The 23,633-nt window shown below is 36.1% G+C and overlaps 1 protein-coding gene across 7 annotated transcripts in view; it reads right to left on the bottom strand.

Moving 5' to 3' along the window:
* MEIS2 (Meis homeobox 2) overlaps positions 1-23,633 on the bottom strand; it is a 327,028-nt gene that overhangs the window by 36,788 nt on the left and 266,607 nt on the right. Inside the window, exon 11 of one of the 7 annotated variants that reach the window (XR_010066905.1) lies at positions 19,794-19,877. The exons of the other annotated variants lie outside the window; for them this stretch is intronic. The gene's annotated coding sequence lies outside the window, so the exon portion shown is untranslated. The remainder of the gene's footprint in view (positions 1-19,793; positions 19,878-23,633) is intronic. 7 annotated transcript variants of the gene reach the window in all.

The following is a 23,633-nucleotide window of genomic DNA, read 5'->3' as shown; positions in this document are numbered from 1 at the left end:
CAGTTACCCTCCTTTCAGCAGAAGCATATCTGTGCTACTCTGCTCAATCCCCTAAGTCATTGTCTATACCTGAAAATATCTTTTCAAGGACAGATTAATCTTTTTTGGAATATTACTATACATGCAAAAAGGTAAAATGCAGCACGAGTCTATGAAGTCAAATGTTTTGCTTGTTTAATGCCATTTGTTTGATCAATGCTCTGATAGCTGAAACTGCACACAGTATTGGGGTAGAGAAAGTTTGAACACATTTCCTGTCTGCTCATCAGTGAATGAATAACAATGTTAAAACTGGTAGAGACATCTCCATGCATAACAGTGATGAACAGCCTGCAATATATTTGGATCTGTAGAAGAAAAGATAGAGGCTGAAGGTTAAAATCTGATAGGAAATGTGTACGGATAAATTGTTTGGAAAAGTTTTTGATTAGCCTTTCCTAATCTGATACTTCCAAATGTGTTGAGCTTCAACTCCACTAATTCCCAAGCAGTAGAGCCATAGACCATACTGGCTGAGTATTTTGAAACTTGAAGTTTAACTCTGCTTAGAGGCATTAAGTTGTTTTAAATAATTCATCTTAAACATGTAAGGGAGGAGAAAGAAAATTAATTAAGAACAGTAAATTGTTGTAATTCAGATATACAGTATGTGTATGTGTGTGTGCGTGCGTGTGTGTGTGTATATATATATATCTGTATTTCAAGAATTTTCTGTTCTTCATTCAAACAAAACCAGTGTTTACTTATAACAGTTTTAAACACTACTTGGCCCCCCAATTCTCTAGAAAAGGTCAGCATGGGTGAAGGGTTTGGTTTCTATAAGCAATACTGTCATTCAGACTAACAGCAGTGATTCACTCACAGGAGGGAAAAAATGGCTCTATTGTTGGACTTATTGACTCCAGGGAGGGCAGCTACTCTATTATTACCACAGAGTGCTCACAACCTGAGCTCTGTGTTGGTCCACTTAAAATTACTATTTGCTGTGAAGAATTGGCAAAGCAGTTCTTAAAATGATGGGGTGAAAGGAGGAGAAGCTCTGTCAGAAGCTTTTCTCTTTCTTTAAGCAGGAGTAAGCAGTGCATGGGGTTTTTTTGAGCCTGACCCACTTACTACTTTTTGTTCAGTTGTCTTTATTAACATATTAACTGACTAGACAGCCTATAGAAAAAAAGTGCATTTTATTAGGAAATTTTATCACAATTATCTCTTATTAAGAAGAAAGCAATATTCAACCCATACATGTAAGGTATGATGTTGGTATGATAAGATATGATAAACCTGATCAACATAACATATACAGTGTAAAACTACACAATATATACCTAAAAAGGACTGTAACTACAAGAGGATTTGTGAAGATTACAAGACATTCTAGGGGGGCTATTTTCTATAATATCAAATATATTTAATGAAACAGATGCCAATTTTTTCTTATGATTACTTCCTGGTTTAGATGCATGGTTTCCTTTGTTGCATGATTATTCATACATAATCCTGTTATTTGTAAACAATACTATTGAACAAAAATAGGAAATGGTATCCCCATAAAGGGTTTTCTGCTACATTATTTATATCTCAAATACTTCAATAAAATGGCAGTTTAAAACACATTGAAACATGGCAAACTGCACAATAAAGAAAAGAATAGATGAGAGTACGTAAGAAATATTTCACTGCATTGGTATTTAGAAAGATGAAGAAAACAAACACATCAGAATTTGTTCCCTATTGAAATTCTTATGAGCTTTCAAATCAGAGCTTCAAAGCTATCTGGGGTTGTGGTCACATTGCTTATGATTATTACCTGTCGTGCATTTTATGTGTCAGATCTATATATAAAGGAATGCAAACTTCATTTTTCTTCTCCAAGTTTGCTTATTGTCTTTGAAATCCTTCCTCTCAAAAGCTTTACCTGTCAAGAGGCTGCAAATGAAAAGTCAATACTGGTGCTGTTATGTCATATTACATCCCTTAGGCTATAGAGCTGGGTTTACTCAGTATTTGGGATTGCTTTTTTCCCCTCTTCTTCTCCACCTTTAGGTTGTGCATTGTACCTGCACACTTCTATTTGTTATGATCCAGGAAAAGACTTTTCATTGCAAAAATGTCCAAGAAAGATCACTGCTTTATTCTAATTTGGTTTTTTTTGGCAATCGTATTACCAGGAAATAAGGATCATGCTATCATATGCAATGTTTACTTAAAATACAGTTAAACCATTTATTATCTCATTTTATTTGTAGAATAGAAATATTTTGTTGCAAAACCCCTTTTCATAAAAGAATATGCCAATAAAATATAGGGCTATATTTTATTATGGGCTAAGGCTGTACTTTCTTTACCTCTGCTTTCCTTGTAAAAGTAGTGTCTTAAGGGGAAAAAAAGTCTTTTTATTAGAAATTCAAGAAATCCATGTAAGTTCATCTTAGATAATTAACAGTTCAGCTGTCAACATTTGCATGTGATAGAAGAAAAATGCATAACTTGCTTGCCTTGCTTTAAAATGATGCATGTAGTTACTGCAGCAGGAAAATTTCATAGAAAAGAATTTTCTTATGTTTTAAAGGGAAGAGGACTAAATTTTTTTGAGTTTACCTGAAGGGTTTGTACATACAGTACTTTAAATGTGCATTTGAATGTTCTCTTCTTTCGTAACAATATTTTAAAATAATGAAGGGAGAGCTTCTCACTGTTAGAGAATGTACTTTGCATTAGGGCTATCAGATCTGGGCTGCAAAAATCCTAACAACCACTAGAAGGCAGCAAATGATTTTGTATAATATATCTTTTCTGCCATCTAATGGCTACCTGCATTTTTGTAGATTAGGACTGATAGCCCTACTTTGTATGAAAAAGATTCCAATTGAAAAGGAAAAGGAACACATGATGTGCAAGATCTCTGGCTGAGATTTTGGAACAGCGCTCAAATTAAAGTAGACTGTATGGGATTAAATAAGTATGCTAATCTGGCATTCTGTATTTTGCTATGTTCCTAATTAAGCAATTAATTTACCACTTGTTTCCACCATACTTTTAGCATTAAGATGAACTGGCATTTTTTTAAAACTGTTTTCAATCACGGCAGCGACTTTAAAATTTAGTCATTTTTATTACTGATTAATTATTACTGAAAAATGGATATTTCTATGGATTACACACATACATATGTATCAAAAATTATGCACAGTTACAATGTGCAGAATTTTCCCACCTTACCATTGTAATAAATCTTATCCTCAACTTTCCCTACTTTGTAAAGCTACAACTAAAATTCACATACCTAGCCATGAAAAGAAATGACAGATCTAGTAATGCTTGTGTGTCACAGAATGACAGCAAGGGAAAGAGAAGAAATCAGTTTACAAAAGGAAACATACGAACTATCAACAGGTTCAGCACATTATTTGCATATATAATATCACAATTTCCAAACAGAAAATAAAATGGATAATAAAATCATGAGTACATCATGAGCATTTTATTTTTATTTATATTTTAAATAGGAATCATAGCTAAGTAATTAAGATGTGGGCTGATTTCCTACCTGTCTTGGTACATTTGTGGAGATATACTACAATATTTTCTCATATTATAATTGAGAAAAGCACATTTAAAATTCTACAAGAAAAAACTGAATTCCACAAATACACAGTGCAAAAAATCTACTGTTTATTTGTCCAGCAAGACACATAAAACTTTAAAACTAACAATAAGAGTGAAAAATGTTTCCTATGATTATGAATATATAAGTTCCTAGGCCTCTTACCAGAAATCAAAATAGTGTAATATAGTAAATAGATCTAATATATATGACAGTCACAGATTTTGATATTGAAGGAAATAAAAATAAAAATGAGTCCAGGGCCTTCCAGGACTGTCCATCAAAGGATTATATGTAAATGCTTATTCTACGATTGGACAATAAGGACAAGAAGGATGAAAGAGAAATATTAGAATTGACAGTGCTCATGTTAGGTATTTCACTGTCTCACTCTTTTTTAAATACTGCTATGGAAAAGGAATATCACATAGGTCTCAGAGAGGAGCATGCAGAATTACACAATTTAAAAATAATAAATGCTTAAGTATGGAAAAGGAGGCAAAACAGTACTACAGAGGCTTTGTTCTTCATTCCGACTCCCTTACATTTTCATTAAGAAATAATTAGAGGAAGAAGAGGAGATTTATACACAGGCTATAAGAACAGACCTTGTTACATGGAAGAAAAGAACATTCAATCTACAAAACATAGTGAGATGCTCTGAAGAACATTATGACTGGGAAGCAAGTATTTATCCTGGTTTGTTTACTGTGGTGAAATATGTGACTTGCCCTGCATTTCTGGTCAACCTATTTTCTATTAATCAATAGCTGAAATCCTATGTATATTTTCCTGTGGATAAACTCACTTCTGAATAAGCAGGCAGAGAACTGTGCTGTAAATTTTTATACAGGTAGTCCTCAAGTTACAATAGCCATTGGGACTGGAATTTCTGTCACTAAGTGATGCGGTCATAAAGTGTGATGTCACATAACCACCTGGCTTAGTGACACCAATTCCTGCAGTCTCCGTTGCCATCGTTAAGCAAGGATTGTGGGTCATTAAGCGAACACCTCCTCACAACTTCCCGCCGGCTTTCAACAGCCAAAAGTCAGTGGGGAAGCTGGCAAGAAGATGGAAGTCCCAGGTGGCTTGCAAGCAGGCAGGCAAGTGGCTGCTGCCAGGTGGGGGAGGGTGTGCGAGTGGTGGGGGAGGCATGGCGTGAGTATTGGGAAGGGTGTGTGAGGGTGCACGAGTGGCCAGGGGTGCGCAGCATGAGCACAGAGGTGCTCGGGGAGGGTGCGTGAGTGGCCAGCAAAGCATGGCACAGGCACAGAGAGGCTCAGGGAGAGTGTGCCGGTGGGGGAAACTTATCGGAGCAACATGCGACATTTCCTGCTGGCTTCCCTATTGACTTTACTTGTGGGAAGCCAGCAGGGAAGGTCACAAATCACAATCATCTGATGCAGGATGCTGCAACTGTCCTGAGTGCAAGCTGATTGCCAAGCACCCAGATCATGACCACATGACTGCTGGGTTGGCCAGAACTTCAAGGACTGGTTGCAACCACCATTCGTTCATCACCTTCATAACTTTGAGAAGTCACTGAATGAGTGGTGGTTAACTGAGGACTACCTGTAGTTTTTTTTAAGTGGGGGGAAAAATAAACATACTGAGTAAATCTGTTAGATAATGGTAATATAGCAAACAAACTAAAACAACAGAATGTTATAGAAATAAGCAAATCTTAACTTTTTTGAGACTGAAGACATCAGCACTTATTACCATACTTCACATTTAGAAATTGGTTTAAACTATAATTTTGTCCAATATTGTTTCCTTGCCCCTAAACTTAAGGGAACTCCTACATTCAACAGAGCCTTATTACTTTTCTGCATACAAAGAAGTATGATGGTGTGACAGAGGCAATAGAAGGCTTATAGGCATTTTTATCTCATTCTAGTTTTGATAAAAGCCACTCATTGCATTAGAAGTGAATGGGTTTTGGCAAGCCAGACAGAAACAGGGCTCTTTTAAGAAACTTCCATAAGTGGGATCTGCACCTGGGTAGACTGGATATAGCCATAATATTTTTATTTACCACATGTGTATCATGTTTACAGTCAAGGACCTCTGTCACTGTACATGGCATTGTCCTAGTATTAAACATTAGAACAAGTACAACAAATGATAACTGTATGAACTTAATGGGAACTTGAACACACAACTCATGTTCTGCAATCTATCTTCTAAACTTCTAAAGAGTTGCTGTGAGTTGGGTAGCATATAAATTTTATTTATAAATAAACTACAAAGACAATTGCATTTGATTTCAGGTGCTGCAAATTATATAAGGGATACTCTCATTCTGAGTCATGTCACTGCTGAAGCATTGATGAGCAGCATGCATGCATGCATAAATAAATAAATGTTCATGCAAGAGAGAAAGATCAGTAGGCCTTTCACAATTTTTTCTTTCAGAAAAGTCTTCTTTCCAACAAACCTAGAAATTTCAGCATAAGATATAAATGTATGACCTTAAGTTATTTGTCTTGTGAGAGAACTTCGGTTTTAAACTTTGGAAAAAAAGACTTAGGTGTTGAGGAATTGCTACAGAGTACCACCATCACTTCTTTGAATGGTTATTGTAGAAAGAATGCATATGCACAATGTCCAAAAAGTCACAATTATTCAAGCCTACCAATAGATTTCCACTAAAAGGAAAATTGGAATGCCAGATGCAAACAGAAGTTATTTATATTCTGGAACACCAAAGTTGAAAGGGTGCTATCATCTGAAAATGACAATACTCTGTCTTAGTTACTGGCTCTTATATTCATTCAGTAATTTAATATGATACATGACCAGCATAAACTATTCTGTTCTAGGACATTAAACAAGCTACCTTCTTTAGTTTATGTATTAATAAAACAATATGAAATACAAAATCTGGGTTTGCTTAGCTTAGGTTACCAATTGCTGGGACTTGTTTGAAAATGTAAATTGGTCCAAAATTGGATAGATGTTTAAAACAAAAAACAAAAACAAAGATCCAAGAGGACCCTATAAAGGACTAGAAGCATTTTATTCTCAACTTTTATTTCCTATTCTATCAAGTTTATTTATTTAATGATTTAATAAAATATTTCCATTTTGATACCTCAGATGGAACTAACCAGACATCAACTAACTAGAAGAATTAAATACTAAGGATTTTTCCTGGATTGTAGATTTCAGAAATTGTGTATAGTGCAATATCTAAATAAATAAATAAATAAATAAATAAATAAACAAACAAACAAACAAACAAACAAATAAAAATAAAGCGAGTTGCAACCAGCAGGACTCTGTCTGGCAACAGTCTGGTCAACCGAAGTGACCAAGGTGTATAGTACAATTGATTTTGTAGTATTCACAGTGGTAGCAAGGAAGTCTATATTTTATAACCATCTAGGGCAGTGGTTTAAGGCACACATTTCACTTTTTAAACTATAAAAAGTTCCAAATGGTTCTGACTCTGCCCACTCCTAAAGTGTGCTTTTGACATGCCATACAAAGCAAAAATTATTAGCAAAATTATAATATTAAATATTCTTTGATTAAATAGACCAAAGGCAACTATAGTCAATTATCCTGAAACAAATTCCAGATAAATTATTTGATTTGGCACATACCACACTCACAAAAAGATATTAGGCATCAAAGATACTGTTGATATTATGTCTTGATCCAAACCCAGATGACAACATTGAATGGTAGTTCTCAATAATTCACCCTATGTATTATACTCTGTATGACTTTCCAGGAAAATCAGAAGATGAAATAGCACAATACTTTATTTATAATAATTGAAACATAATGCCTTTCACACTGTTTTTATGTTTTATACTTAACATATTTTATATTTTATGCATTTTTATATATACTGTATATGAAAAATGGACACCAGCATATGCTCCCAAGACACAGTTTTTACAGTTATGAAACTCCTCATCTTGGTTACAGTGTTTAATTAGGTGATGTTTTAACAACATTTGGCAAATGCAAAGCATTAGGTATTCTTTTTGTATGTGGATGCCACTAAACATTACTACTTGCTGCACTGACTTCAGAAAAGATAACTGTAAGAATGGAAGTACTGTATAGCGTTTAATACACCAGACAGGGAATCAGGAGACAGAATCAGGAGACTGGCTTAGATTTTGGCAGAGACTTCCTATCTGCCTTGGGGCTAGTTACTGAAGGCCAGATTTATACAGTCTCTAGGGACTTAGTTACCCAACAGCTTGCTCTCCAAGCAGCTTTTGCAAACCCATTAAAAGAGCTGGTGAAGCAATTTGCATGTGGTGCATTCCAAGTTATCTACAAATTCTCAGTGGCAGAAGAGGATGAGGAACTTAGGAAGATCTTAAAATTGTGTTTAAAAACTACTGAAAGCTAAAATTCTATATACTATCAGTCATATGAATTTTCTGCTCTTGTTTTAACTATTTTGTACTAGTTTTCTACAAATACAATTATTTTTGTGAGTTCATACCACATTTTACAGTTCAGGTTATTTTGCCTGTAGTAAATTTTCAGTACTATATTGTGAATAGTGAACTCTAATTCTCTTTCATCTCATAATTCCTCTCCTCTCTTACTCCCTTACTTTCCTCACACTTTTCCTTAATTCTGTTTCTTCTCTATCCTGGCATGTTCAAAAATTACATCAATCTGGCATGAAGATTAACAGTGAGTTAAACTGTTCTGTCAATTCACACCATTTTTTTTCTTTCTATCATACCTAATCATAAACTGTATTTTTATACAAAGGACCATCCCAAAATGTAATGAGAATTAAATGGCTATCGTTGATTTGGATGTTAAATGTATAGCTTTGCAACTCTTGAAGTCTAAGGTTTATCTAACAAATGATTGCTGCTCAGAATTTATGAATTGTTAGTTCATGCTTGACTCCTGGTAATTACTAGCCATGTCTCTGCAGTTTTCTTGGCAACAATATAGAAATGGTTTGTCATTGTTTCCTTCCTGGTTTTTTTTTCTTTTTTAACTTAATAGGCGAGCCTTTCACCATGGGACTGCTGCTAGGTGTTACCACTAATCAGCAGACATGATATAAGTATTTTATATTATAGAAAGTATTAAAACGGTATTCAATTTTAAAAACAGAAAGTAACTTCATCATCAGCTTAAAGTAAGATAAAGTCCAAGATGTAAAAGACTTGGAGACTTCTTTCTTGCTCACTCTTTTAATAGTAGTCTACTCCTAGTTAATATGTAAACAGAATGTTTGTTACCACAGTGTTTAGCTTTAAGCTACACAGCATTTTAGGCTAATGGCCTCTAAAAGGGAAGGTTTTCGAGAAATTTATACAGATTCTCTCAGCCCCTTTTGTGCTAACATCTTTATCAACAAAATAAGCTGAACAATGCTGGCCTTTTCACTGTTTGCACAGCCTGCTGAAATTCCAGTTTTGCTTGGTCCAGAATTTGCATTTACAGCAGTTAACACAATCTTTTTCTGCTTCAGTGGAAAACCAGCACTTTTTGCAAAGAGCAGCAAAGAGTAAAATATTGTTATGCCTTCTTCCCAACTAACATGCTGCAAGTATGTTTAAGTGTTGAAATGTTCATACTCTTAAAGAATTTTAAGGTTTGCTAGTACTGAAATATAAACATAAAAGTTTTGAAGGTTAAAACCAGGCATTAGTTAAATTTTGATTAATTTCTAGAACTGCGACAATTGAAAATTATTAAAAATGGGGACATTCAGCAAAAAAGAAGCACCACTAATGGTATAAATCAGCATTAATGATGCACACTGAATACTACCACTTTAGTTACTAATACTATACTGAGAAGTGTCATGGTATACTGGTTTATTTCCTATAGCTTTGAACATGGTTTACTGCGGAGAAAAACTATACAAATAAACTGAAGAGGAGAAAGGGGCGGAAACTTAATATCTTCATAATGAAATGATCTGAGTAATCACATATGTTTTATTTCATGATGCCACATTTATTCAATTTAAATAAATAAAATGTCCACAGAATCATAAAAAGGTCAACTTTGATTTCTTTTCAATATCCAAAGGGCTCAAACTATATGGTGCTTATTCACTGTGTAAAATATTTAGAAGGTATTCAGTATACCAATTCATTCTTGAACTAACACTAAAAGGATTATGGTAAAAATCCTGTAATTTGAGCAATTTTACAATTAAAACTTTTGTACGGGATATGCAAAGCAATGTGAGCTTTTACAGAAACAATGTGTACCCTGCCTGAAAACTGTGCCTCAATTTTTCAGCAACTGCTGAGTTCCAGGGACAGTAAAAGAAAACCTTGTGGCCTTAGGGTGCCCCAACTGACAAGCCCATATAGAAAAAAATACATGATTATCTTTATTGTTAGAGAAAACTAAGTTTTCTATACACAAACAAGGTTCAGTAAGACAAGAGAACAGCAAAGTCTTCTTTTCACTGGTTCTTCATTTTAACATTTCTTTGGTTTCTTTGACTTCTCCTATCATTTTAATATGAACTGAGCTAAAATTAATTTCATAAATTATTGTAACTCTATTGCAAGCCAGATGTTGAAACATAAAAGTGCCTGAATTTGGTGCACTGGATTAAAAAGCAGAGAATATATCTATTCTCTGTCACAAAGCAGAAAAAAAATGCATTTATTGTATCCCAAGTCTGTTAGTTTATCGATTGTTTAGCATAAAGGTTCCCAAACTTTGGATTGTGACTCCCTAATGAGCCTTGAGCTACTCAGGAGGATCACAGACTTTTGGGAGATAAGTATACCTGTGGGTATACTGAACATACACCAAACACATCATTTATTTCCGGTTTCTTTTTTTAGTCTTCATGGGTGGGTGGGGGAAGTTGCATAAAATCACTTGGAAATGCACTACTGTATCACCCAATTGTGAGACTCTTACAATCCCCTAATCTTCTGTTTCAAAATGGAAAAGGTGACTAGTCAAAGAATAAAGAATATAAGGTGTGTGGAGATGCACAGTGGATGTATCCTCTTATGGAACCTCAAATGATTTAGACTTATATGTATGATGTAATAATCTAGTAGTCAACTATGATCTATGGGGAAACTCAATTCTGTCAGAATTTAGATTTTAAAATATGGTATTAATCAAGCCTGTTTAGATAATGACAGGTAAGTATGGCCTGGGAGAACAAAATGAAGCAGGACATAGGCTGATAGAATTTTGCCAAGACAATTCACTCTGCATAACAAACACTCTCTTCCAACAACCTAAGAGACGGCTTTATACATGGACTTCACCAGATGGACAACACCGAAATCAGATTGATTACATCCTTTGCAGCCAAAGGTGGCGGACATCTGTACAGTCGGTAAAAACAAGGCCTGGAGCTGACTGTAGTTCCGATCACGAACTTCTTCTTGCACAATTTAGGATCAGACTAAAGAGATTAGGGAAGATCCACAGATCAGCTAGATATGAGCTCACTAATATTCCTAAGGAATATGCAGTGGAGGTGAAGAATCGATTTAAGGGACTGGACTTAGTAGATAGGGTCCCGGAAGAACTCTGGACAGAAGTTGGCAGCATTGTTCAGGAGGCGGCAACAAAATACATCCCAAAGAAAGAAAAAACCAAGAAGGCAAAATGGCTGTCTGCTGAGACACTAGAAGTAGCCCAAGAAAGAAGGAAAGCAAAAGGCAACAGTGATAGGGGGAGATATGCCCAATTAAATGCAAAATTCCAGAGGTTAGCCAGAAGAGATAAGGAATTATTTTTAAACAAGCAATGTGCGGAAGTGGAAGAAGACAACAGAATAGGAAGGACAAGAGATCTCTTCCAGAAAATTAGAAACATTGGAGGTAAATTCCAGGCCAAAATGGGTATGATCAAAAACAAAGATGGCAAGGGCCTAACAGAAGAAGAAGAGATCAAGAAAAGGTGGCAAGAATATACAGAAGACCTGTATAGGAAGGATAACAATAACGGGGATAGCTTTGACGGTGTGGTCAGTGAGCTAGAGCCAGACATCCTGAAGAGTGAGGTTGAGTGGGCCTTAAGAAGCATTGCTAATAACAAGGCAGCAGGAGACGACGGCATCCCAGCTGAACTGTTCAAAATCTTGCAAGATGATGCTGTCAAGGTAATGCATGCTATATGCCAGCAAATTTGGAAAACACAAGAATGGCTATCAGATTGGAAAAAATCAACTTATATCCCCATACCAAAAAAGGGAAACACTAAAGAATGTTCAAACTATCGAACAGTGGCACTCATTTCGCATGCCAGTAAGGTAATGCTCAAGATCCTGCAAGGTAGACTTCAGCAGTTCATGGAGCGAGAATTGCCAGATGTACAAGCTGGGTTTAGAAAAGGCAGAGGAACTAGAGACCAAATTGCCAATATCCGCTGGATAATGGAAAAAGCCAGGGAGTTTCAGAAAAACATCTATTTCTGTTTTATTGACTATTCTAAAGCCTTTGACTGTGTGGACCATAACAAATTGTGGCAAGTTCTTAGCGGTATGGGGATACCAAGTCATCTTGTCTGCCTCCTGAAGAATCTGTATAACGACCAAGTAGCAACAGTAAGAACAGACCACGGAACAACTGACTGGTTTAGGATTGGGAAAGGAGTACGGCAGGGCTGTATACTCTCACCCTACCTATTCAACTTGTATGCAGAACACATCATGCGACAAGCTGGGCTTGAGGAATCCAAGGCTGGAGTTAAAATCGCTGGAAGAAACATTAACAATCTCAGATATGCAGATGATACCACTTTGATGGCTGAAAGCGAAGAGGAACTGAGGAACCTTATGATGAAGGTGAAAGAAGAAAGTGCAAAAGCTGGTTTGCAGCTAAACCTCAAAAAAACCAAGATTATGGCAACCAGCTTGATAACTGGCAAATAGAGGGAGAAAATGTAGAAGCAGTGAAAGACTTTGTATTTCTAGGTGCAAAGATTACTGCAGATGCTGACTGCAGTCAGGAAATCAGAAGACGCTTAATCCTTGGGAGAAGAGCAATGACAAATCTCGATAAAATAGTTAAGAGCAGAGACATCACACTGACAACAAAGGTCCGCATAGTTAAAGCAATGGTGTTCTCCGTAGTAACATATGGCTGCGAGAGCTGGACCATAAGGAAGGCTGAGAGAAGGAAGATCGATGCTTTTGAACTGTGGTGTTGGAGGAAAATTCTGAGAGTGCCTTGGACTGCCAGAAGATCAAACCAGTCCATCCTCCAGGAAATAAAGCCAGACTGCTCACTTGAGGGAATGATATTAAAGGCAAAACTGAAATACTTTGGCCACATAATGAGAAGACAGGACACCCTGGAGAAGATGCTGATGCTGGGGAGAGTGGAAGGCAAAAGGAAGAGGGGCCGACCAAGGGCAAGATGGATGGATGATATTCTAGAGGTGACGGACTCGTCCCTGGGGGAGCTGGGGGTGTTGACGACCGACAGGAAGCTCTGGCGTGGGCTGGTCCATGAAGTCACGAAGAGTCGGAAGCGACTAAACGAATAAACAACAATAGATAATGAAATGCTTTTTGATTCAGAAATCTCCCTACCCATATCTGTGGCACATAACAGAAGTAGGTAGTTGTTCACGAGAATTCTGAAGTGGTTGATTGCTCCTTGTAGACCAATTCTAAATTATTTGATAAATTTAGGAATACCAGGAAAAATTACTTGGGCTTATTGTTATTTTTATTCAGTGAATTTCCTTCTTTTCCACCAAGAATGAAATTTAAACTGGCTCCTCCTCCCCAGTGATTTAACTGGGAAAGGGTTTCTATGGTTTGTTTTATACTGTCTGTACCATTGCAGAAATGGTGTTAACTACCATCATTCTCAAAGCATCTTGTACATAGCCTTTAAAAAATGGTAAGATGGCATGCCCTCTAGTAAGTTGCAATTGGAAAAACTTCACAGATTACTAATAAATGTAAATGGCCCACAGCTTTTTTCTGGCTGTACTATTCATGGAGAGGAACTGTGCCATTGCATATTATCAAATAGACTCCTATTGTCATACGTTAAGACAGTGGGTAATGTCAGATATGACCACGCAACACTGATGATGGAAGATGGAAAATTAGTTTTACAAGAACAAAATCAAAAATTTCAACATATTTTAAAACAAGATCTCTTTTACAATAACACAATGAGAAAATATCGGAGAGATTCAAATAAGCAGACTTTTTGGAACATTCATCTCCCTCCCTCCCTCCCTCCCTCACAGACACACGTCTTCCTATCTATCTCAGAGTGAATTCCTAACCTTCGCTATATGAAATAGTCAGAAATGCATAACAAACATAGATACTCTGCAAATAAACAATTATAATGAAGTACAAGCAACATTAGCAGTATCATAAACAAGATGTAATGTTATCTTTATAAAGTATCTATATAAATCTATGATATCTACCCTACTGCCTTTTGATTTAAACCTGGCAAAGGTGAAGGAGTTTTGACATAGTATCTTTGGGCCTTTTCAACTGCTGCCCCAATCCTTTGGAACAGCATTGTCCTGCAGATCTATATACCCAATTTTTAATGCGTTTTAGAAAGGCCATTAAAACTTCGCTTTACTACCTGGTCTTGGAAACAGATGTATCATGAATCTTTCCAGTTGTAGTGTATTGTTCTTTTTTTGACTTGTTGTTGTTGTTAGTTGCTGTTGAGTTGTTTACAACTCATGGCGACCCTATGTATAACAGAATGAAATGCTGTTCCGTCTTGTGCCATATGCCTGTTTTTTGACTTAAGTCTGTTTATTGTCCCTTGCATGGAAATCTGAGTTAGTTGTTACTCATTCTACCTTTACATATAATTGTTACTCTTATTTTACAAAATAGGATATGTAAGCCACTCAGAGACAGTGACCCTGGGGCATAGGCAGCTGGATTCAGAAGGTGGCTAATTCTTCTTTGATGGAAGCTTTATGGTGGTTCATCCTGCCTTGAAGAAGCTATCTCCTGATCCAGTTTTGACAACTTTCACCCTGTCTCCAACCTCCCCTTTTTGAGAATTGGGTTGAGAATGTGGTTGTGAATTCTACAGATGTGTTTAGAAGAAGCAGTTTATCTAGATTTTTTTCATTCAGGGTTTAGACCTGGTCATGGAGAGAAACAGCACTGCTCATTCTAGCAGATGACCTTTATAAGGACTTGGATGGGAGACTGCATTCTTTCTTTCTTATTGGACCTCCTGGAGCATTTGATACCACTGGTCATGGTATTGGACTGCCTCCAAGGGTTGGGAATGAGTAGTACATTTTACTTGGTACATGGTTTTACTTCTAACTGAGTAGGCATTTCCAGTCAGAAATCATAGGGATGAGTGGTTGAGTCTTTAGCCACTTCAATACAGATTACTACAGGCTCAGTGTTATCTCCTATGTTATTTAACATCTGTCTGAAACTGCTGGGAGAAGTTAACCATCAGTTCAAGCTGAGATACCATGCCAATGACATTTTGTGCATTGCCACCCTGGGTTGATCTGGAGATTCTGCAAAGTCTTGAATTGGTACCTGGAAGCTGTAAGAATCACAAGAAACAAGCCCAAATTAAGTCCTAGCAAGATGGAATTGTTGTTCATTAGTAAACATCTAGGAATACTGACCCAGTGGTGACTCTTGACAAGGTCATGATTCCCCACAGGAGGTGTTCCATGATTTGAGGGTTCTCCTGGACTCAGAGTTCCTGTCAGAACAGCAGGTGAAAGCTGTGGCTGGGGGATCTTCACCCCACCCTAGCTGGGGTAATAGTTACAGCCCTATCTGAATAGGATAATCTAGCATCAATTACTCATGCTCTGAATACCATATGACTGGACTACTGTAACACTCTCTGTGTGGGGCTGCCTTTAAAGATGATTCAGAAGCTATAACTGGTTCAGAATGTGGTAGTTAGGCTGATAGCTGGATAAACCTGCTGTTTCAGAATTAGACATATTCTGAGATTGCTGCACTGGCTTCAACAGGTTTCCATGCAAAGTGCTGTTTATTACCCTTTAAATCCCTATACAGGTCCTGGGATATATCAACAACCACCCTATCAAATATGATTCTGCCCATCCAGTGTGGCCATCAGGAGAAGGCCTGTTGATAATCCTGCCCCACTTCCCTCACAATCCATAGGCTAGGATAAGACAACAGGATTTTTCTGCAATAGACCACACATGCTGGAATTCTCTGCCCCAAGAAGTATGGCTGATGCCAATTCTCTTTTTGTTTAGTGAGAACCTGAAAACCCTTTCAGCCCACAGTAGGATTGTTGGGTGACTACTGTTTATTAACTTGAAGACTAGATTATATTATGTTGTTTCTTCTCAGGTTTTTGCTCACTGTGCACCACCTACAGCACAAAATGAATAAGTTTGAGAGTTCATATTAATAGTCAGGTATAACATGAGACCCTAGTGATAGAATAGTATCCCTAACAAATCTTGTCTGATCCCAACTTTATATCTTTTTCACAAAGTGCAGAAATATATTGTATATGATATCATATTTGCACATGGACATTTTAATCTGTTGAGAGCTATTTTTAATAGATTTTCTTACTGTATTTTTGTTATGATTATTTACTGTATACTACCCTGAAATCTGAAAAGCATATAAGGACATACAACTATTTAAATACATAAAAATCTATTGGCTTTTTTCTGATATTCAGAGGCTCATGAAAGATATACATGTCTCAATGGGTCAACATTGGCTGCTTCTTCTGGTTTAGCAGACTGTATTTAAAAGGCATAACAAGAATGCATGTCAAGTCATAATTCATGGTAGTTAAGCAAAGTCTGTAGTTTTCATCAATCTGCCCCTTCCCCAGCTTAGACAAGGGACAAAACACGGTCTAATTTACATTGCATAATGGAGGGACTCAAAAGCAGCATGAGATTAGTACTTTATACATGAGAAAAACATCTGTAAATTCTCATGTCTAGGCTCAAAGGGTGATGGTTGCTCCCTGCAGCTGTGCTTACCTTCAGAGGCACTTGGAAGCAGTAAAATTTTTCATTGCATCTTATTGCCTCTGAAGACTAGCACAAGGTCAGAGATGAGTTGCTACAACACTCACTTTCTGCTCTGACAGATGCTTGTAAGATTAGAAACTGATTATCTTTGGCCATTTGAAGCCCACATTTGGTGACTGCAAAGGAAAGACAGAAAATATACTGGGATATATTGGGTATGACAAGATTAAACAATTAAATGCTCTTGACTGCTATTTGTTCAGTTATTGAAGACTGATAAAAGTTATAAGCTTCCTCAAATTTTCAGTGTAATTTTATGCATGAAGGCACAAAATCTTACACACAACATACCAAATTAAATATTGTTAGTAATAAGTGACACATTTTTTCCTATTGGTTTTTAATGTTCTGTAACAGGTCAGTTGTTTTTAATGTTTTTCTTTAATAGATTTATATATCTGGCAATCAAACTGCTCCCTAGTACATTTTAAGTAGAACATTCCTTTATTTTGAAATACAAACAAGTGTATTTTTAAATCCAAAACCCAGAAGCCTTGTATTTGAAAGGAAATAAAAAGCTTTAGTCAATATGGTGATTATTATTATAGTTGCTAAATAAAATATAATGTTTCATAAACATTTTTTCTATGTGTTTTGTTGAGATGCCTATGTGGAAAAGCAGATGCAGAAATTCATACTTTTCAAACATACTATTCAACACGCTTTGTACCTTACCTGACCACAGGAAAATAGGGACATGCACATCCTTTTCAAAGGAACAAACGTTTCACAAGTCATGCCCTTTAATCCTTCTTATGGCTCTTTGACCTGTAAAACTATCTGCAGTATCAGCAGCAGAAATCCCTTTCCAAAATAAAATTCTTATGTTTTATAGCACTGTATTTGCTAATCATTAGTTCATAAGCAAGAGCAAATAAACAGTGTACTGTAAATAATGGCAGGAATGTAAAAGTGAATTGATCTGTCTGGATATCTAGTAATACTGCTGGCAAACGACCAGCTCTGAATGGCTGCCAAGCATCATAGACCCAGCCAGTGATTTGTCTAGGGGTCTTGGCCTGTCAGGCAGAAAACAGTCTTAAAACAAGCTCCCAGAGCTGTGAGCACCGCCTACCCCTCAGCAGTAGGCACATCCTGCCATGTCCTCTTTGCTGAGTTAAGTTGAAATAGCTGAAAACATGTATGAGTTATCAAAGTATAAAAGCATATGCCTCAGAATGTTAATTGCTGGTAGGAAATGCCAATGTTCTTGTGAAGTAGAGTGACTTGCATTGTTTGGTTTGTCTACATTCTCTGTCTCTTCTAACACCTACACCTTCCCAACATCCCTTATGCATTCCTTGCAATGTACTCAAATCATATCTATTTATGTGTAAGCCAACTATAAAATATGTTACTTGTTTAGATATACTTAGAAATGTAGAGGTAGGGAATGTGGGGAAACAAAAATGGCTACAGAAAGGCAAGTACAGTGTTTGATACATATCTATATTTTCACAGGATAGTAATTATGATAAACTTAATTACAATGCAAACCTATTGGGTGGAGTTTTATTAAAGGGAAGAAATGAGGTTGTTTAGAATCAAGCCCAAATAGCAAAAACATTTCCTTCTCAATACGGCCACGAAGCAAAATGGTGGGCTAATTCCCTCCCTAGCCTCTACGCCTTCTTCCTTACCAGGTTGGTTAGATGATCCATTTATTTCACTGCTTACACTAGTTTTCCCTATGTATAAACATGGAAAGACAGCTCAGGCAGCAAACTCACCTCGAGATGCCTTGCAGGGATTCAGTAATGTGCCTGCTTGGCACTGTTTCTTGTATCCCTCAAGGCTGTCTCCCAGTCTCTTTGTAAGACCAGAATGCTGGCTCAGAACAAAAAAACCCACAACCCATCAAATGATGCAGCACTCAGTTTCACACAATCTCTCTTTGCTGTGTGATTTTGATTCACTGTTTAGAAGCAGGGCATGGCAGCCGTCATGTGCCCAGTATTCACATGCAAACATATATTTAAATATAAATTCTCTCTGTAGACCAAAGGTGAATATCTAATTATAAACTGGGAAGCAGAATGTTTGAAAGAGACCTACATTTTATCAATAAGAACTCACAGAATTTTGAGAACTAGCTGCTTTTTGTGGGGATTTGTTATTGTTATTACTTGATTTCATAAATACCAGTGAAACTGAAACAAAACTGATTTAAATTTTACTTCATCATTTAAGATGTATGTTGCAGAGTACAACCTTTGCAGTAATCCTCTGCTATGCTTTAATTTGGTTTTAATTTTATAGGCCCTGTTTTAACTGCATATTTCCAGACCTTTATTTCTCTCACAGCTCTTAGCAAAATGGTAGCTCATAAACACAAGCTCTGCTGTATAGACTTTGCATTTCATCCCAAAGTATTTCCTTTTTTATAGCCATGGTCTTTCCATCCTAGTGCTCTGAGCCTGGGTCACAAATCTCACTGCTATTCCAGTGTGTGACATCTTCGCTCGTTTGCCGCTGCTCATTAACAAACAATACTGCTGTGAAATTGGTTTAATGACAAAGTAATAAAATTGCTATTCTGCTCACAGATTGCCTAAGGCACTTTGAGCTCCTACAAGGCTTACTGTGGGTGCCAAGATACATTAAGCTGCTTATTCGTAAAAACTGCATCATCTGTTTTTTTTTTTGCCACAGGTTTTTTTCCTTTCTCTATCTAGTTTCTGTTCCTTTTTATCTTCATATAAAAAGATACATTTGCTTATGTACTTTCTGATTGTCAAATTTTTACTTTCAAAATGAAAGTGTGTTTCATTTCATTTATTTTTTCCTTTTAATACCCAAAATGTCACTCTGTCCCTACTGCAAGGTTGTTTCTAGACTCAAAATCTCAGCAATGCAACATTAAGACAGATGTATTTTTACATAGTATATTATGTAACCAGTAGAAGGGGAGTCAATCATATTATAGACATAAAGCTTCTTTCTTTCCAAGAATTGACTATGTATTACCCAGTAGTTTTAACTGTCATTTTACAGATTTACATGTGCTTGTGCTACACAAATATAAATAGTGTGCATGCATAAAATAGTACAGGTTTCTTATACTACCTTGATTTCTCAATATATGTCAAAACAACATTAACATGTCTGAAAGTCACAAATCTCATACAATAAAATTACATGTCTGAACAGTATCTTTTTTCAATTAATTAGGCCAAACCTGATGATGATGATTTGTTGCAGTCCAGCAATGATGAATTTGCTTTTTAACAATGGGCTACTCTCAATTATTACAGCCAGACATCTTAACATTCATAGTATGGTATAAATAACAAACAGAGAATATTGATCAATAAGATTTATACCTTTCCATTTTAAACACTTACTAACATATGTTATCATTCACCTACTGTATATATCCTCACAACTTTGCTATCCACTCCCCCTTTTAATATTTTTTTTATTGCTGATCATGATTAATATATACAGCTGCAACTTAAAAGTAATTCAGACTGAAGTAGTGATTTTCCTTAGACAGAGACAAATATTGTGAAGGGCTAAATATCTGGAAAAGAATAGTTTGGATAATTGATAGCTCTAAGGTGGAAAAACTAGTCTGGGAACAATAACACCTCGTCTGAACATGAATTTTTTCTCCTCCCAACCTTAAACTGATCCTCCCTTCAAATCTCTTAAGCTTCAGGGCTTCCCCAGGTCACATTCATTCTGAAGTAAGTTTGACCTAGGGATGCCTTGAAGCATGAGATTTGAATTCAGCAGGCTCCTGGAAGTCCCATAGAGACCTTCAGACTAGGTAGCACCCATAATATGATTGTGAATAATAGAAAAGCATATTAGAGGTCAGAAGGGGATTTTTAAAACATGCAATCCTAATTAAAATTAATTGGCCAATGGGAATTTTGAAGCATATTTACAAATCAGGAGAGATCTTCTGGGCAATAACCAAAAGCCTAGATCCTCCCAGTTTGAAATTATACACTAAAGGCAGCTGAGGTTTCAGCAAAAACTTGCTACAAGTATTACCAAACAAAGAGGAATCCTACATAAAGACAAACAAAAACAGAATCCTACATAAGTTTAGAATAAACTCTGTTATTCTTTAATTACTTTTAGTGAAATATGCACAATGAAAGTATTGTCAAAATGAATGCAGGTGTAATTAATGCAGTATTTCTTTATCATACATGCATAACTATATATACAAGCTTTGGAGGCCTTTCCATAATAGAACATTATGCATTTGAGAGCGCTTCCTATTTACACTCATTTGGACTGTGAATGGAGTGAGAAAAAAGTATTATACAGTATGTATGCGTGTGTGTGTGTGTGTGATGTATGTATGCATCGCACAGTTAATAGGAAGATTAACTTGATATACATTAAATTTACTCACAACATCATTGTGATGCTACCTTCTTGCAATAGTTGCAGGTAATTTTCTCTAACGAAGTTGCAACAAATAGATACTTTATAGATTCTATCTCCACTATAATTCTATTGTGTTATTTTAAAGAGGACATTTCAAGCAAATAACCTTGCATCAAATTACACACAACATACAGTATCACCCCTCTAGGAGTCCATATGTATCTGCAAATGTCTGAAAGGAGTGGGCTTAATTCATACAGATGTGCATGCATAGGTTTCCCTTAAGCAGCAACTCTAAGGATTCTTGCTTAAGTAAAAGCCATACTCACAAAAGTCTGCTTTCTAAAGGCCTTGCATTGTATGGGAAGACATAAGCGGAGGCTCTATAATTTGACGGGTTGTAGATTGTTTGGTTTTGAGTCAGTATGCTGGTCTCACAAAGAGATATGTAAGAAAATGAGTAGGAAAGGAGAGGTGTATGTAGGTTTTGATGAGTATTCAGGATCTTTATGGCCTTTGGACCAGTGGTCTGTCCACTGCATGGAGCCTGAAATTAGGGCTGTTTCTTATTATCACTGAGAAGCAACAACAACTTTTTAAAAAGTTTGGCCCAACTTCCTTATTTTTTTTCTTAATAAAACTCTTGTTGCAATGTATTCACGTGGAATGTAAATGAAGAGTTGTTTTAAATAGAAATGATACCTTCTCACCATAGGGAACAACAGATAAATATTAATGTTTACCAGATTTATTCTCCAAAGTCAGAAGCTGCTGCTGTTTTACGAGGATCTGTGTTGTTCAGTGATATTTGTATCACGATGGTGATTACTAGCCTAATGTCACAGAAAGCAGAAAAATGCATTTGTAGCCGAAACCATGCATCACAGAACAGAATCAATCTTCCTAATTAACTGCAAATTAGCAATCCCAAAATGAGTGGGATCAACCTGTCTTTACTAGCCAAGAATCATGTTAAGTATATAGCTTTCTCTAAGTGCCTCTAAATTACTTTTATGCCTATATAAAGTAACATTCTTTTAATCTAATGCTGCATTAGTGTCAGTGGGCTCAAAGTTATTGCCCTATTTTAAATTTCAGCAGATAGGTAGGCAGATAGAAAGATAAACAAATTAATAGGCAGATATAGAGATAACTGGATACAGTATTTTCTATGCAGGGTTTAAAACAGCTTCCCATAATCTCATGGAACAAAGTATTAATTATCATAAGTCTGTAAAAAGAAAACTTTATTTTCAATAAAGGGATTTTCAAGACTTCCAAGCAGTAGCTGTTCACATTGGAGAAGCAAACTCAAAATGCAGAGTGCAAAATAGAAGTTATTGGATTCTCTATATAATTATCTGAATTAATAATGATGTTATGCTAAATCTAATTGTATTGACAAGTACATTTTTAACTTAGAGAATAGGTTATCTTCCCATTAAACAAAACTTGTCAGTTTTGAAATACTGATCACTTGATGGAGCTAAAAGGAAGTCAAAGAAATGGAATCATTTGTTTACTTTGCACCTAGAAACCAGGCAATATCTGTTGAATAGTGTATATACAACCACATTCCAACAAGAGGCCTTGCAAATACAAACCCAAATTCTAGATACAGCATTTTTCTCCAAAAAATTGATTCTTTTCCTCTAGAGACAACTGTCCATGCACAATCCTTTCTCCATGAAAATTGCCCTTATGGGCAATTAACATATTCAATATTACTGGGTTTTATAATTGGCTATATGACAGTTAACAAGCTGAAATAAAATGCAGGCATGATGGAGATGTTGCTAGAGAGTATAAAATCAGAATTGGGTATAAATGAGATTCAACTTATTAGAGAATGAGATGGCATTCCCTCTGAAAAAGAAGATTCACAGTTTGGGAATACTCTTTGATTCAGTGTTGTCCCTGGACTTGATTGAGTTCACACTATTATGTTTAGTGTTCCTGCTACAACCACACCTGAACAACCTGGCAATAATTTATAAAAATGGTCACTGCTGAAAAATGTTGCAGTTAGGCTGCCAATTGGTGCACAGTATCATGATCTCATACTTATTCTAAAAGATCTATACTGGTTGCCAATCATTTTTTAGATTCAATTTATGGTATTGATTTTAAAGCCCTAGATGAATTAGAAATCCACTATGTGTAGGATCAGCTATCTCCTGAATCTGCCTTCCCAATTAGAACAGCAGAAGGAAGTGTTCTTAATACAGTTTGCAGAGACACACATGTTCATCTTATGGGCAATGGCCTTTTTTGTGACTCCTTTGTTATTGCAATTGGACTAAATTCTTTGTTTTCACAAAAATATCAAGATGTACTTCTTGTGCATTTGGCGATTGTTTAGTAATAAGTGTGTTACTGTTTTAAGTATTAGGTTTATAATTTACATATATTAATTGTAGCTTCAATTGGTTTGTAATTAATTTCTTGTATTTTATTTTTCTTGTTAGTGGCCACATAAATACTTAATGTTTATGAAGTACTGCCACTGTGCTATGATACTTCAGTAAGGAATTATTTTTTCACAAGGTGTTTGAAACTTAACAATTCTAAATACATCTTAATTATTGCACACATTTTTCCATTCCTCTTTCTGCCTATTATTTTTTTCCCCAGCAATCCCAGTATAATATTTCTACAGCTGCTTAAATGA

The sequence above is a fragment of the Candoia aspera genome, chromosome 1, assembly GCF_035149785.1.
Source record: "Candoia aspera isolate rCanAsp1 chromosome 1, rCanAsp1.hap2, whole genome shotgun sequence".
Taxonomy (NCBI): domain Eukaryota; kingdom Metazoa; phylum Chordata; class Lepidosauria; order Squamata; family Boidae; genus Candoia; species Candoia aspera.
The sequence above is the reverse complement of the archived record's forward strand: the minus strand, read 5'-3'. Positions and strand labels throughout refer to the sequence as shown.